The sequence below is a fragment of the Coptis chinensis genome, chromosome 4 (genome assembly GCF_015680905.1).
Source record: "Coptis chinensis isolate HL-2020 chromosome 4, ASM1568090v1, whole genome shotgun sequence".
In the NCBI taxonomy this organism is placed as follows: Eukaryota; Viridiplantae; Streptophyta; class Magnoliopsida; order Ranunculales; family Ranunculaceae; genus Coptis; species Coptis chinensis.
In genome coordinates this window covers 30,501,990-30,515,207 of record NC_141459.1, presented here as the reverse complement: position 1 = coordinate 30,515,207, position 13,218 = coordinate 30,501,990, and the positions used below count along the sequence as shown (strand labels likewise).

Here is a 13,218-nt window from a genome sequence, read left to right as displayed (position 1 = left end):
TTCTTTTATTTCCTCTTGTCTTTACTCACATGCTTAACAAGGCCCAACCAAACTAGGGGAACTCATGCCACTGACATCCCGAATCTCGACAGTTTCCACACTTTTAATCATGTTATGTCCAATTCCTATAAAACCACCAAAAATACACTAACTAAATCAAACGAATAAATTAAACGAACTAACTAATATAAAATTGAACGTAAATATGTAACATTTGCGCTTATCAGCCTTAAACCACTAGGAATTCCCTAGTGGACGAGTTATAGCCTCGTGAAAGTTTTCCAATGAAGGTACTCACAAACTTCATCTATACTACAACGACTAAGAAATAAAACTATTGTTTCCTTATTTATGCTCCCAATTATCTATATATCTCACTAGCAATGATATAGAATAATCAAGTCGAAACATAAACTAATATATGCATAATAATCAATCATCTACGAATAAACATATATACAATGAGTAATACTATGAAATGCACTAGCAGGTCCGTTTATGAAAGCTCGAAATAGCGTTCTTAAGTAGGTCCTCACATAAATGTCAAGACAAAAACAACTCTGATTTTTCTGCTCATGTTTCGCTACTCCAGTGTTCAGTGGGCACACTTTACCTTACAATCTCAATGATACACAAGGAAGCCGGAGTCGATCAAACACATCTGCCACATACTATCACACTAACCTATTTCTAATTAAGCTAGAGGTCTTTATTAGGTGTTACGAAGATTAGGAAATGGTTTAAGAAGGAAGGAAATGGATATTCAAAAAGGACAAGTCTGAGATAATAGAGTTTCCATGTTATGTAACTAGAGAAAACCTTGTTCTTTACTTTTGCTTCTACACTTTGTTTCCATCCTTAGTCATATTTTTTTTCTTTTTTCTTTAGCTTTTGACTCCTTTGATTATATTTTTTTTTGGAGTTCTAACAGTTTATTTTCTTCTATTTATTTATTTATTTGGATGAAAACTTTCTTTTTTTATCTGAAGCGACTAACAAATTCTTGATTTCAAAAGTCTTTCTCTTTTCTATTATTCATCTCTATTCTCAGACTCATTCAAAGAATGGGTAGACTGATTTTATTTTTTATTTTTTTATTTTTTTTGTTTTGTAACAGGTTAAAAGATTTGCGGTTTATGAAAGGCTAAATAAAGGCTCAAAGGGGAGACTAGCGGAAAATAATTTCATAGGTTTGAATTTTTGGCTATATCGATCCAAAAAGGGCCTAAATTCTCGCTTAGGATATGGTATAGTGATCAAGCAAGTGGACGTGTGATTTCTCTATCTGGATTTTACTTCTCCCTTGTATCATTTCTCAAATGTTTCACTTATATAAGGCTTTAGGCTATATTCTCACAAGATTTGTAGAATAAGTACTCTAGCCTAGATTTCAGAAATTTACTGCCAACAATCATAGATACTCATGTAATATATTTATAGATAGATGCAAGGATTATTACCTACATATTAACCTAAGTTTCTAAAAACTATTCTAATGCAAAAGCTACGTGAGATTTCTAGATTATCAAGGGCCTAGAGAAGGAAAACAATACCATATTCCTAAGTGTATAGCATAAACTTTTTATTTATATTTTAATTTTTTTTGAATTTTTAACTAGAAAATAAGTGCATATTATACATATTTATATCCTAACAGATGCCTTAATTACACGTGTTCCTATGCCCCCCCCCCCCAAACAAGAAGCATGATTTGTCCTCAAAGTATTTAAATAAAAAGGGTAGAGAAATACCATGGAGACGCGTGAAATTCTGGAACATCTGCAAAGCAAGGTTAAAACATATTAATATAGAAAAAGAAAAATAGACGCAACTCTATATGAGTTCCACCCATTATGGGGTTAACAAGAATCAAATTGCTTGGGACATAAGCAGACACTAACTAAAACTAAAAACTTACCTTAACTCCTGCGTTTAAGCATCGTCCTCCTCATCTTCTTCTCCAAAGAGATGAGGTTCCTTCACGTCCTGCCATGCCATGATAACTTGCCAAACCCATCGCCATGTGTCATCAACTTGTGCTAACTTGTCGAGTGTTACTATGTCTGATGGGGTGTAAGGGGCAACCAAATGAGGCTGCACCTGCCATCCCAGCCAAGTCATAACTCGTAATGAACGAAGCACCCAATTGGTGGGTCTCATGACTTCAACTCTTATCCAATCCATGAACTGGGTACAGAATATTGGTAAACAACCACGCATGATGCGACAAACCAAAACAGGCATAAGAAGATACTTATGCCTTATGCCTTGGGCTCTCTTAATACTAGACACTAATACTCGGGGAATGTCATAGTGGCGACGCCCCTCAGCTAAAGCAAGGAAAATGTCACCAGCGGTGCTACTTGCAGAAGTAAACTGCCACTCCCTTAAAATATTCACATAATGAATAACATGGTTGTGCCTACATTCAGGGATAGGCTACCAAAGGCTATACTATATCGCCCTTGGTCCATTACACGAAACACCCCTCCCCCATAATACTCATGGAAATATGTATAGTCATAGAGGTATGCATTATCGGTCATATATCCTCACGTGTGAATATGATCAGGTATTGGTATTCCCGAAACTAACGCTACCAAATACTTATTGAATTCTAGTGGCGTGTCATCAACCACGACGGAGAATCTTGTTCTCCATCCTAGTTACAATAGAAACTAACATTATTGTAAAAATATTCAGTAAGCTGAGGTGAATACGAGTCATCATCACTTACCATTAGATGCCGCCATCTTAACTGCAAGATCTTGTCGCGGAACCAATGTCCATAAGACTCGCTTCCTAACAAGTCTTCGAAAGATTGTTCAGGTATGACTTTAGTAGATGTCATCACAAAACTACTCTCTAGAATAGCTGCAAATGATCCTGGAACAACCTACAAAAAATCGGAATTTTTTGTGCCCACAGGGGTCAGGGCGCGGGGTGCACTCAACTTAAGCCTTGTATGGGCGCGGGTCACGCTCCGGAGAATTTGGACTCACAGTGTTTTGGGCACGGGTCGCGCTCAGGTTTGGTCTTGGGAGGGCGCGGTCGCGCTCAAGGGAAAACTGGACTTACAGTGGTTTGGGCGCGGGTGGCGCTCCACTGAGGCGTAAGCGCACTCCGAGCTGCTTGAGTGCTGAAGTGAGAAGGAAAAAAAAAAGGGAAAACTTGGGAGTGAAAGGTGAGAGATAGAAGTGAGAGATGTGAGTTTTGTGTGGAGAATGAATGAAGTTTATATAGGTTTTGAGTTTCCAAAACGAATCGGGAAGTTGCTAAAAGGTTTTAAGGCAATTGCCGGAAACAAAAAAGTCCCAAAACCGAAAACGGAAACAACCCATATTCTTGATTCTAAAACAAACTTAATATCTTTTAGATTGAATTTAGAATAGTAACTTCTAACTCTTTTAGATTTCATCCTACCACAACATCTAATCATAGGTATGCCAATATTGGCAATATTCTCAACAATCACTCCAAAACAACTTCTAAAATTGAGTATCATATAAAAATCATGCTAGAATAGATAATACCACCCCTAAACAATTCGGGAAGGTGGGATTAACAATAAAATCACACTACACCATAAATGTTGATTTGTAATGGATATGCATCCGTTACAAAAAATATTTGTAACGGTTATTTTGTGTTGACACAAATGCGTGACAAATATTAGTAACGGAAATTAGTAACGCTTAATATCCGTTACATAATTTAGTCACGGTTTTCAAGTGTTACTAAAATTAATATCAGTAACAGATATGTATCCATTACAATATATTAGTAACGCATGCTGATTTCGTTTGCAACTAATTAATTGTTGGCAATTATCCATTTGTAACGGATATGCATCCGTTACTAAATCCAGAAGCATCTGAAAAAAAAATATTTAGGTTCCAATTGTTGTTTGGTTACCTCTGCTTGTAGCATACATCCCACATATATTACACAACCTCCTGTCCATCCCATTAAAGGCCTAAGAACACACTTGGGTACATAATAACAAAAATAGCAACAAAGAATAGCAATTAAACCAAACGTATTCCATAATTCATTCATAAAATCATAAGTCACAAGTCTTAACTCTTAATTACATTTTATTCAACAATGAAAAAACAACCAAGAATATAATAACAACTTGTAAAATAAGTTTGTAAACAAAACATATGGATAGAATAAGTCCTAGTAGCACGCAAACGAAACATTTGACCTCCGATATCATATCGGCGTTTCTCTAGAAATTGTGAAAGTCATTGACACCTGCAACTAGTCCAATGACACCAAATAGAAATGATCAATACATAATAATGAGTAGAATTTGTCCACGTTAGATTCATAAAAACAAGAACAACATGCACCTTGCAAAGAAAAAGTTAAAGAACTAGTTAGAACACCTTATGTTGCCTAATTCGACCAACATAGATACTATTTTCAGCAGAGATGAAGATGGAACTGCAAATGCTACCCCTGTCAAATCAATGACAACAAAAACCCATATTAAAGATCGTTCTAAACCTGCCGACATCTAATAAAGTTTATAAAAACAATTAAGTTAATGTATTTATTGCAAAAAAATCATGTATCCAATGGTACTACTAAATTCGGTCTATCAACTATATCTAGTATATAATCAAGTGCATTTGAGTATTTGACAAATAATTTTTGCATGCATTTAGAATTATGTGAGTTTAGAGCACAATAACAAAATATTAAGATATAGAATGCAAAAGACACTGAAGTTAAGAAGGTATAAAGTAAGTTGCATTGCTTGGCACTAGTTGTCAAAATACTTGTGAATAATCTTGAAGCAAACAGAAAAAAAAGACGAGTGAAATAGAAGCTTGTCATTCAAACCATCCCCAACACGTATGACAGAAAACTGACGAGGTACTCTTAGAGAAAAATTCAATATATGCACAGGTGAGACAAAGATAATAAGAGACAACTTATAAGGTCACCCCAAATTAAAATAAAACTAAAAATAAAACAAGGGAGTATATGTACTACTAACACAACCTATGAGGTGTATAAGAGCCATTTCTTAAATAAGGGTCAGTCATCACACTAGGCATAATTACTATGGCATGCTAGTGTAGCCAAAGGTTACATGCATATATGTTGGAGAGAGTGTCATGAATCACTTCATATTGATGATACTTTGACGAAGAAAAAAATATAGTCACTAAGTCTAAAAATTGAAACGCACATTAAATCAAGTGTATCGTCACTAACTAAGGCTAAAATTGAAATATAAAACTATACAAATTGATGTCCCAGAAATACCTTTATAAAGGGAAAAATCCTTGGATGAAGTCGATAAACTCAATTCGAATGTCATCTGTTTCTTTGGTGATATATGTCTCTATGTTGGCCAACTCCACAATCTGTTTCGAGAAAACGCAAGTTAGTATAGTCATTAGTGTAAGAAAAGTAGCTAGGGAACCTAATATATATTTGTGCATAAGGTTACAAAAGAATTAGGTGTTAATTTGTGCATTAACTCTACAAGCTTTACATAATCTGTAAGCCTTGGTAGCAACCATTGCTTGTACTTAATTTGGATATACTATTTAACATCTGAGTGATGGTGTGTATGTCTGTAACATCTCTAATTGATGCTGATGTTACTCTATTAAGAGGAAACCTCTGTTTATACCTGAATGAAGTAACACTTTATATGAGGGGCTCATAAACCACACTCAAAACGGATGGATGGATGGATGGATAGAATCAAGTTTAACTATAAGCTCTATTAAAGGGACAAACTCCCTCTACTTACAGTTGATGCTATTGTTTGGGTAGGCGCGTGTCTCTTCTCTAAATGTGTGTGTGTGTGTGAGGGGATGGAGAGATGAAAAGAGAAATATTACTACCTTGAGGATGTACAAAAGAGTTATGCTTTTTTCTGGATCAAACCTTCATCGTGCTGCAATTCAATGATTCTTTAGTGATGTCTACACTTGACAATGAAGTGGAATCATTACATTATAGCAATGACTGACCTGTAATGCAAGCTTTATTGCATGCAGCTCTGCTTTAACAACTTCTTGAGTCACATTCAGAAGTTTAACCATTGTACTCTCAAAATACACTCACCAATTGTATGTTATACCCTGAACAGTTTATCTCAAGCTTACTTTTTAGATATTAGCTTTTTATGCTCCTATTGTTGATAAGTTAAGAGAAGAACATAAGGAAAACTAGTAATTAACATAGTCTAAATATATAACATAACTCACAAGGAATGAAAGGAAAATGAGCAGAAAAATTCAGTGTAAATAGCCCGTCGTCTAAGAATCAGAACTCCTTACACAGATGTTCAAATGCAATGAAACTAGTCTATTTGAAAATAGATTGGAAAAACCAACTTTTTTGTGCAAGCCATCCCGACCGGATTCTGACTCTAACTATGATTAACTTGAGCCCAAATATTATAGATTGACGAATACCGAAGAGTCAACTTTTTTTCTAGCCACTTAAACCTATGGTCTCAATAGGCAATGATTATAAGAACCAAGTGAATCATACATGAGCAATAAAACTAAATATATATCCTTGCCTTCAAACCTTAGAAACCAGCAAAACACAAGCTTTTGAAAACCTTTTACCAACTCCTTTGAGGGTCCTTTCCTTCTCAACCTCAAGGCCACGAGCTGATTTAGTAGCATAGGTCTTACATTTTGTTGAAGAAAAAGATGTAGCAATGCCACCGCCTTCGCACATGTGAAGAGGCCGGACACTTGTCAGGCAAATCTTAGGAAACTCCATCTTAACCATTTTTCTCGTCATATATTGTAGACATTAAAGCTCCTGAAACAAACACATACAGACACCTCTGTCATTTAAAAGAACTTTGTATTCTAAAAGAATAGAAACGAGCCTACCAATTATTGAATCTAAAAAAACTTCAGAAGAAAACTACCAGCAGTAGGGAAGACATTGTCTACAAATATGAAGATTACCTTTTCAGCACTCAGCTTGATTCTTTTGTGGATGGGGATACCTATAAAATTATTGTTCAGCATACAAGACATGATCTCAACTACTTTTCTAGCATGACTGTACTTCCTTGTAGCAGAATGACATACAGAAACCAAAAAAGAAACTAGGATTTACTTTAAAAATTACCTTTAGGAATAAAATACTTAGAATAGCAAAGAACTACCAGGAGACACAACTCGTAATATAGAATCATAGTCCCAAGAGATACTGAGGTTGGCAAAATCCAAAATGTCTTATCCCCTTTTTTCCGAGGCTAGGAGAGAATAAGAGTAGTGGGTTCATTGATAATATTCACTGTTATATTCAAGAGCAATGTCATAAGCATAGATCACCAACAACAATAAGATCCAATTATACATAATTCAGTCCCTAATTTATTCAATTGAACTAAGTGAGTACTACCATTAAGCACAATCTTATCAAACCATAAAGGGATGCAACACAAAGCACCAAAACACCTTCAACTTCGCCAACAAATTAAGTAAGCCCAACATCACCCCATCACATCAAGCAACCCACAAACCAAAAACATAAAGAAATACCCAATTTTATCCTAAGGATTAGCAATACAAGAAATTATAGCAATTCCATAGCCATAGATTTCAATTCTTATACGTAAGAGGTGTTTACCACGAACTAGAAATCAATCTCACAAAGAATAAGAAATTAAAGAGCTAGAATCCAATATTCATATGCAAATAAAATTGAAATTCAACTGACCGCAATAGCAAACAAAACCAATTAAAATTAGAATACGGAGAATTAGAAGCTCCCATTTGGATGTGTGGTTCATTCAGCTTTCCTCTCCCCTTCTTTCTTGCTGCCTGTCCCCCCCTTTTTTCAAGCCTCCTTCTCCCCCTTCAATAAGAGTGGAAACCCATCATCTGCTTCCACCAGCTTGAGGTTCAATAAAGAGAGATACCCTCTTAGGTAAGTATGTAACCAATGGGTTACTCTTTTAAGTCCAACACCTAATTCCAACTACAAGCATGAGGTGTAAGATATTCCAAACTTATTAATTTTGCCCATGGTCCATGCACATGTTCTCTGGTGGCTACCCAATTCATGTTGCCTATATATATAATGATTCTAGTGAACCATAACTAATCCATATAATAAAACCCAATTATACTAATGTATATACAACTAGTTGCATACTTATTGTCAATAAAATCGACACTTTTTTAAATCTTCAGTATATATATATTTACTCGCATAAAGCTTAACCTTTTTAGCTTTGACATAAATAAATTAACCAAAAACTCTACTCGTGTATGCAACGTGTACAATTGAATAACTGAAACACTACTAAACTTAATTTTCCAAAAACACCTTTAAGTGAATTCTAGATTATAACATTTGTTTAGGATGATTGTGATATCATTATAGTATGCTACAAATTCCACAATATTGTTCTATCACAAACAGGAAAGAAAAGAAAAAATGAAACAACAATAAGAGATACCTAGTAAGTTTATGGGTGTCAAAATCAGACAACACTCACAAATCTGGATGCAAGTAAGCCGTTAACACTAACTGAAGCTTGAAGTTATGGTTAAGGCACAAGCAATTACTAGTTGGTAACAAGGATTTGATTTTTTAATGTGAAACCAATGCTCTAGTCCAAGACATTGCATTACATTAAACTACAAGAATATTTTTTCACTTCTATTATCTATTCCAATACTATTTAAAAGAAGTAAAAGAAAAACCTCGATTGACTATAAAACCCGACAAGAAACCTGAACTTGAGAACACCATATATGAAGCTATAAACATACAATCTTTTACATAATAATCCAAAGTCTAACCACCATAAGCTAAAACCTTAATGTCACAAACTTGTTACACTAAAAACACTACATTAATTAGTTGTTACCTTGAGCAGATCGAACTTTCAAGAAGAAGCGACAACAAACAGCATCATCAAGCACCTTCAAAAACTTAAAATATTGAACCCCAAATCATGAATTTGATAGATAATGATTAAAAGTAAGCAATTTGGTTCAAAAACAAAGCATTAGTAACAACCAATAAGAGAAATTGGTACCTTATGAACAGAGAACTGGAAAATTTCTCAAGTTTGTGTGATATCTGAATTGGAACCTTGACAAACAGAGATAAAAAAAAAATCAATCTTTAACGAAATTTCATAAAAATGTCATTTTTTTCTCATTTTAAAAACAATCTTGTATTGGATTCTATAAAATCAACATAATAAACAACAATCAACAAAACTTAAACATGTTCAGCAGAAAAGGAAAACCCAGACCATGACCGACAATTACTTACCTCTGTTAAAGAGAATCCTCTGTTCAGTAGATCGAGCAATTTCGCCTAAAAATGAAATCTCGAAACCCTAACTATACAAAACCAAAATTAGAATCAAAACCCTAAATAATTATTTGTAGAAAGAGGAAGATGAGATGAAGAACAAGAAAGAAGAAATGGAGAGGACAAACTCTACTACGACGGCAAGAAAGGCAAAGAAAGACTACTTGTCCAAGCTCACAGTTTTCTCGTTTTACCCTTTCAGGCTTTTTCCTTCGTTTTCTCTTTTTTAGATGAGCGGCGAGAAGTGAAAAACTCCCGCTTGAGTTTATCTTTCTTTTTCTCCCATGTGATTTTATTATTTTTATGATTTTTCTTAGTTTCTAACATATTACTAACCGTCACTAAATATCTACAGAAATGTTACTGAATAATTCAACTATTTAAGCAACGGTTAATAGTATGCCTAACGGATAATAGATGTGATTAACTTTCTAACGGATGAAGAAGTGTTACTAAGGATAAATCCTAATTGTGGCCAATTCACCCAAATGGTGTAGTGTCAACGCACAATTTAAAATGAACCAAATTAAATTAAAATTGAAATTCACATACAATTTAACTACGAATTCAAATTTAACTACGGAATTCAAAAATTAACATCTGAACTAATAAAAACAAATACAAATCAACATCAACTCATAAGATCCCTAAACAATGCTGCTGGTAGTGGATGACACATGAGAAGAAGATGACTCCTGAGCTCCCGATGGGCCAGAGCCATCCGTCCTTTGGCGACGATGCTCGTGCCTCACATACGCTTCTTCAAAAGAAGAACCCCCGTGGGGTGGGTAGTGTTCAAGCAAATATGCTCAGAACTTTCGCTGAGCTTCCATCTCGGCCTTCATCTCTTTCCAACGCTCATCCTTGTGCTGGGCACGAGTCTCATAGTTACGATGGATGACAGCTTGCCGAGTTCGGAGATCTCCACAAATAGTGTTGAGAGAAAGCATGCCACGATGAAGCACCGACATGCGTTGTGTATCAGACATACACCTTTCCAAGGCATCGGCATAAAAACATGCCGTGTCCTCATCATCTTCCGAATCATCCTCTTCAACTACCCTCTCTTCAGGAAACCTCCACGTCTTCTGGATACACTCCGTATAGATAGTAGGATTCAGGCAAATCCGATTAGACTTTGGAGTCGCTTTCAACCTCATCATGATCTTTGTTATCAGAACAGGGAGAGGTGCAATACTCTTCCCAACTCTTTTAATCATCGTAATTAGAAACTCGAGGATACAGAAGGCATACTCCCTCGTCTGGAGTATTCAAAGCACGTGGAGACAATTCAGGCTGATGTCACTGACTTTCTCCTTTCCAATGACATTCCTCCCAATCCACTGAGCTATAGCCAGCTGGTTGGTTCGTAGAGACGACTGGCAAACACAATGCGAGCTCGCATTATAGTTACCTTCCAAAACCGTCTCGTTCATCAAAGCCTCGATCCCACTAACTTGGGATTCTTGCGCTGTGGCCACAAGAGTGCAATCTTCCCCCATACTGAAGATACGCGCCAACAATTTTCTATGCACTTCTCGCCTTACTTTATTCACCTTAGCAAAAATTTTATTCCCAACCAACTCCCTCGTCCTATAAAATTGTTGGACCCAATCTTCGTGATAGAAGTCGTTCGTTGTATACCACAAATGCGTCCAATCCCTACGAATCATTTCGTCACTGTAAAACGGTGCAAAGTGGGCGGGCGTAAATGCTTGTTCTGGCAAAATTCTTCGTCTTTGAGCCATTGGAGTTTTGAAAGAATTTGTGGGTTTGAATAAGGTGGGGAAAGAATTTGAGACAACCTCACTAAAAAACAATGGTGGTGGCGTGGTGGGAGAGGTTTTGAGAAGATTTGAATTTGTTTTAAACTGTTGGCGTGGGTGTATTGAGGTTTTCTATTATTTTTATTTTTTTTTTTTTTTTTTTTTTTTTTTTCTAGGGTTTGGAAGCTTTGTTAATGGTGGAATGAAAAAGAAAATCGCGATCTGTTTTAGTTTGGAAGATGGAAACTCACGTGCGTGCGAGATTGGCCCCAAGCCCAATTCAATTTTTTGAAATTTGTCGATTTTTTGCGCAACTTCAAACTAAAATTACTGCTTCATTACTGGTCCGATTTATGCGAATGAGATATGGAAATGATCAAGAGAGAATTTACAATCTAATGATCCATAAAACACTTTATTCCAACTGTGGGTGACATATAAAAATATGGAAAAGGCCTCAAAGTGCATGCATGACGTTAGTTATGCGAACGAATGAAATCTAAATTCATAGATAATGTCAACCCAAATTGAAATACAATTAAACAGCCTAAGCAACACAAATAGAAAGTTAAACAATCAAGGACGAAAAAATGAACACCCCACCCCCAAACAAATTTTAGACAACAGAGTTTAGAAAATTTGTTTTAAATGTGGGTCTTTTAAAGTCAGATTCCTGAGACTTCCTAAATTACTATTTTTATAATTTAGATTTTTTTTTTTTTTTTATGAAAAAGATATAATAGAGAAAAACAAGAAAGCAATAAATGCCTAATTCACACCATAGAGGAACATGACTAAAAAATCGAGAAAATATGCAAGAGTGAAAAGCGTGAATTAGGTTAAACGTGGACTTATGATCTGGTACTTACAGCCACACACTCCATAGGGAGGGCCCGATTACCTGGATGGTGCACTTGCCAATCTATGGAAGTGAGAGGAAGTACACCAAACAACAAAATGAGTCTTTTATAGTCAGATACTCAAGACTATATTTAAAACATATGTATATACTTGACATGCAGTTTACCATATATCAACAATCGAAATAGTTGTGGATCGTTCCATAAATAATTACCATGGAATGCACCTCCAAAGAGAATCAAACACCAAGATTTTCTACGACGCAACTTAGTGAAATGAACGCGAGGTCTGATAGATCAAGATTGTAACCAAGCATGCATTGTTTTCTTTATCTTTGAATGGGAGGGTGTCCAAGTGAATGATCTTGAGAAAATGGATGTTTGTGGAAGATATGGTGGATATGGATGAATTTTAGACGTAAGAAATGGAAGAAATGAGAATGTGGGTTTAGCACAAAACTCATTCATGGTGTAGGTAGGAACTGTCTCAATTCTAAAAATGAAGGTGTCAAGTGCCTTTCCCTTGGGAATTATTTCCGTATTAGGAGGATTTAGAAATTCATTAAGCACAGAAGAAGCACGAGGGTCAAGCGCAAACTCCAAGTTCCTTTGAAAAGATGGAAGGTGGGGAAAATTGGTGAGAGAAGATGAATGAGTGTCAGCTAGAGCTATCAGGTCTAGATCATCAGAAGCCTTGAGATATGCAAGACATTCCTCAATAGGTGGGTCAAACGAATCACTGGGATAGAAGGTGAAAAATTCATCTTCTGTCATAGCGTCTAGGGATGAATGGATGTTGATAAGTGGGGACTCGTGAGGTGGCCAAGACGAGTTGCAAAAGAGTTGAAGGAAATCTTCCTCAATTTCATCTACGTCCAAGGAGTCCTTGTCAAAAGTAGAACTTCCAAAGGAAATAAATTGGTGCATATGATTTTCAGGAAATATGTTGTTAAAATACTCTTGAGCTAAACCTTTTATCATGCTAACCTCTCCATTGATAGTCGTATCAGGTAATTGCTTCATCATTTTAAAAACATTGACCTCAACAGAAAGATGGCCAAAGGACAAGGACATTGAACCATCGCGGCAGTTTATAAGTGCGTTGGCAGTTGCCAAGAAAGGGTGCCCTAAAATAATCGGAATAGAGTCGTTAGTGACTTCTGTATCGAGGATAACAAAATCAGCAGGATAGTAGAAATCCTGAACCTTAACAAGCACGTTTTCCACTACACCCTTAGGATACTTGATAGACCTAT

At 35.8% G+C, this 13,218-nt stretch overlaps 2 long non-coding RNA genes across 2 annotated transcripts; both read right to left on the bottom strand.

Annotated features, from left to right (window-relative positions):
• Positions 1-4,127: 4,127 nt before the first annotated feature.
• On the bottom strand, positions 4,128-6,001 carry LOC147503143 (uncharacterized). Its single transcript, XR_015220128.1, has 4 exons — positions 5,874-6,001; positions 5,284-5,384; positions 4,395-4,467; positions 4,128-4,260 (listed from the first exon to the last, which is right to left on the bottom strand). It is a non-coding gene; the product is annotated as an uncharacterized LOC147503143 (long non-coding RNA).
• A 1,038-nt stretch (positions 6,002-7,039) lies between these two features.
• Positions 7,040-9,443, bottom strand: LOC147503142 (uncharacterized). Its single transcript, XR_015220127.1, has 3 exons — positions 9,295-9,443; positions 9,053-9,108; positions 7,040-7,296 (listed from the first exon to the last, which is right to left on the bottom strand). It is a non-coding gene; the product is annotated as an uncharacterized LOC147503142 (long non-coding RNA).
• Between the last annotated feature and the right edge of the window lie 3,775 nt (positions 9,444-13,218).